Here is a 4768-nt window from a genome sequence, read left to right on the forward strand (position 1 = left end):
TTCTAAAGTGGATTGTGTGCTGATGGCCTCACTCTTGTAAATATATTTAAACCACTGGATTGTATGGTACATGAACTAGATGCCAAGAACTTTAAACAGTCAAGAAAGAAGTCCCTTAATTAAAAAAAAAGGCTAAAATGGAAAAAAAAAAAAGATAGCATTTCATAGTTTCACAGATGCTGACTGATGACATCTCACTGCTATCAAATAGATTCAACTCATAGCAATCCTACATCTTTTGCTCACAGAGTGGCTAGTGGGTTCAAACTGCCAATCTTGTGGTTAGCAACTCAAAACATAACCCACATTACCACCATGAAATAAGAAATACACCAATAGCAGTAGCCAGAGTATCCATTATATGCACAAGAATTTGAGTTCTAATTACCACAGTGATACAATGAGGGCCAGCTAATGCCTGCCCATATTGATGAATTACAGAAAACTATTTCTAATTAAGAAACTTACTAAACCTTACCTCAAAGAGACACATTACCTTTATGATCCTTGATAAAAAAGAAATGGACCCTTTGCTTCAAAATTAAATACCATTTTTGTCTTTCAAGACAGTTTTCTGTTCAAACATCCCTTAATAGATTGTCCAGAACAACAAATACAAACAAAGAAAAACACTGTCTTTGCTCAGATATTACACCGAAAATTGAAAGATCCATGAAGAGTCATCTCCCAACACTATCCCAAGTGACTACACAGCAGATAATTTCACACATTTAATTTAAAAGAATACAGTGAAGATAAATGAATACCTTATCAGTAGGCTTTAGTAGGCTTGAAGCCAATATTTATTTTCTGAAAGTGCCAAATATAATTTGTTTATAAAACTTTGAAAAGCCTTCAAGATTGTAATTTCTATATGTGACTTCTGGTAAATCAGCTGAGTTATTATAAGAATGTGTGCAAAAGAATGTTTATTATAGATAATCATTCTACTTTACTGAATAATTACAGTGACCAACTTGGGTTAAAACAGTACAAATTTGAATAGTATTTATTTTTTAAATGTATTCATAGCACAAATAAGTTAATATCCCACATTAGTAAGAAATGAATTAAATTAGCATTTCAGGAACAAGGTTCTTAGTGACAAAAAGGGTAAGAATCTGACTTTGGCAAGAATCCTCTATCAGATGTCACTGTCAGATGTTTCATAAATTTAATGGCATTTTCATTGAACGGTTTCAATTGAGGTTGTAGTGAAAAATATTTCACTGCATATAGTTGGACAAAATCATTATAATGAGTGTGGCTCAACTTTAGCCTATATACACATGTGATGAATAAACATTAAATACTCTGTTCTCCACATCATTTAAATCAATGTACACCAAGGGTTCAAGGAGAAAGCAAATGTTTTGAGAATGATGATGACAACGAATGTATGAATGTGCTTGACACTGGATGGATGGATGGATTGTGATAAGAGTTTTACAAGCCCCCAATAAAATGATTTTTTTAAAACCCCAATATTTAAAAATATTTTTGCTTTTGTTGTTGTTATTAATATGTTTAATACAATTTCTAAAGCAATACTGCAGGACAGATTCCTCCTAATGATAATGTTATTGCTGTTGCTGTTGTTGTGAGGTTCTCTGTGCAACAGAACAAGACACCTCCCAGTCCTGCATCACTGTCATGATTATTCTTGTGTTTAAGCCCATCGTTGCAGGCATTGTGTCAATGCATCTAGCCGAGGGCCTTCCTCTATTGTGCTGCCCCTCTGTTTTACCAAGTGTGACATCCTTCTCTAGGGACTAGTCTTTCTTTCTGACATATCCAGAGTGCAGGAGACAAAGTCGAGCCATCCTTGCCTGGAAGGAGCATTCTGGCTGCACTTCTTCCAACACAGATTTCTTTGTTCTTTTGGCAGTTCATGGTATGCTCAATATTGCTCATCAAAACCACAATTCAGATGCACCAACTCTTCTCTGTCTTCCTTAATCAAAGTCCAACTTTCACATGCATATAACGCAATTGAAAATACCATCATGGTGTAAGGGGGGTGGGGGGATAAAAAAAAAGAAAATACCATCGCTTTGGTCAGGTGCTCCTCAGTCCTCAGAGTAACATCCTTGCTTTTCAACACTCTAAAGAGGTCGTGTGCAGCGGATTTACCCACTGTGATACATCTTTTCATCTCTTGACTGCTGGTACCATGATACTGATTGTGAATCCAAGCAAGATGAAATCCAGCACAACTTCAACCTTTTATCCACTTTCATGATGTTACCTATTGGTCTACTTGTGAAGATTTTGGTCTTCTTTACATTCCTTACATTACAATTTGGAATTGTAATCCATACATTGATACTGTAGCTTGCAATCCTTTATCTTCATCCGCAAGTGCTTCAAGTCCTCCTCACTTTCACTAACACGGTAGTGCCAGCTGCATACTGTAGGTTGTTAACAAGCCTTCTTCCTCCAATCCTGATGCCGCATTCTTCTTCAAATAATCCCATGTCTCTGATTGTTTGCTCACCATACAGATTGAATAAGTATGTTCGAGGATACAACCCTGATCTAAATTTCCTGATTTAGATCTTGTAATATTCCATTCTTCTGTTCGCACAACTGCCTTTTAATCTTAATTATAATATGCTCATTTCCTTAGCCAAGACAAGTAACATTAACTTTACTTCACAAGAAATTATTGTGCCCCTGTCAATCCTATACTTTTGTTCTTATTGCCACACCTAGTCACCAAATATTTGCTCAGAATCCCTGCAAATTAAATTTATACATTTTAATATTGATCTGAACTTGCACTCTAATGTAAACATTCACCTATGGTTACTTTCCATTGAGCTAAATATAATTATCATGTGGCTCATGTTGCATAATCCTACTCTGCTCATTTGTTAAGAAACCATTGTGTTATTATAATGCATACTGATTAATGTTAATAATAAATATAACTTATGAGGAAACAGCACAGGGCCCCATCTGACCTTTTCTGGCTACATCAGAGAGAGAGAAAATCCATCTCTGCACCAACCAGCCCAAGGCCTAAGGTCACAAGGCGGAGGTCATACATATTCGTAACTTCCATCTTTCTCTACCCTACTATGACACCTACTTTTATAATGGGTTCACGAATTCACTGCAATTCCACACAGAATTCACAGTCAGCACTTCCTTGGGAGTCTATTAGGAAAGTTTGCAAATAAGCTAGGATCAGAGAATGTCCACAGTAACATCCCACCTCAGCCATCAGTAAAATCTCTCCTTTTGGTCCTTAGTTCCTCAGGCACATGTCGCTTGGCTTCTACCGCCAAGTGACAGGAAGCCTACACACTACTCTGCTTACACTCCCCTGGTCTCAGCACTGCTTCTCTGTGCCCTACCATGATCTCCTACCCTCGGACTGGTTTCAGCATGGCACAGCCTCTGCTGCCTCTGCCACTTGGGCAGGGATTTCTAACATGCTTCTCTGGTGGCTTTGTTATTGATGTTTCCAGAGTTTCTGTGTATGTTTCTGAGATGGCTCTCTCATACACAGAGTAATGACAAACCAAATGGACTAGTCCCTTCGATTAGTGTTTCATATACCCTATTTGCATAGTATCACCCAATCATTCCACCACTTTTCTATCAGTTTGTTGTACTTGGTTGGCTGATACTGCAAGATATGCTGCTGGCATTTCAGATAACAGCAGGATCACTCAATGTGAACAGGTTTCAGCAGAGCTTCCAGACTAAGAACAGACTACAAAGAAGAAATCGGATATCCACTGAGGAGTTAGGCACTGAAACCCTATCAACAGCAGTGGAAGATTGAAAGCTACGGGAACTTCATGAAAAGTGGAACACTGTCAGATATAGTGCCAAAAATCATCCTGAAGGCACTCAAAATGCGACTGAAGAAGAGCTGCCTTCTCAAAGTAGAGTCAACCATAGTGACGTGGATGGAGTAAAGTCTTAGAACCTTCTTTTACTGATGGGGCATGATTCCAAATGAGAAGAAACAGCTGTAAACATCTATTAATAAGTGGAACTTATTCATACAAAGTATGAATCTAGGAAAATTGGAAGTCATCAGAAATTAAATGGCATACTTAATGCTTTAGTTGGACATTGGTTAGCTGAAATGAACTGGTATTGCCATTTTGAATCAGACAATCATTTAGTTTGCTATGCCAGGAATGAGAAAGTCCAGAGGAAAGATGTTGCATTCAACACCAAAAAGGACATTTCAAGACCTATCTTGAAGTACACTTTTATCTGTGATAGGACAATATCCACATACTACAATGGAATCCAATCAATACTACTATTGTTCAAAATTATGAACCAAACACTAAAGGTAGTAATGGAGAATTGAAGAATTTTACCTATGTTTTCAGTATAAAATTGATCAAACATTCATTCAAGACGTATGGATAACTATTGACAGTAGGAATGCAAAGGTAGGAAAGAAAAAGGAACAGTATTTGGAAAGGATGACCTGGTGATAGTAAGTAAGTTAGAGATTGCATAATAGACATTGCAAAACTAACCACTTGTTCATCACAGATAACTTTTTTTATATAAAATCTTATATATTCTTAGAGAACAATTGAATGAACTAAGTATTTGCAATGAAGTTATTGATCTTGAAAACTTCTTCTTTTAAATAAATCATTATTCTGGGGCTCTTACAGCTCTTATTACAATCCATACATCAATTGTATCAAGCACATTTGTACATATGTTGCCATCATCATTTCTAAAACATTTTCTTTCTACTTGAGCCCTTGGTATCAGCTCTTTT

This window comes from Echinops telfairi, unplaced genomic scaffold (assembly GCF_000313985.2).
Source record: "Echinops telfairi isolate 266 unplaced genomic scaffold, ASM31398v2 ScPeMD7_18;HRSCAF=68, whole genome shotgun sequence".
Taxonomy (NCBI): Eukaryota; Metazoa; Chordata; class Mammalia; order Afrosoricida; family Tenrecidae; genus Echinops; species Echinops telfairi.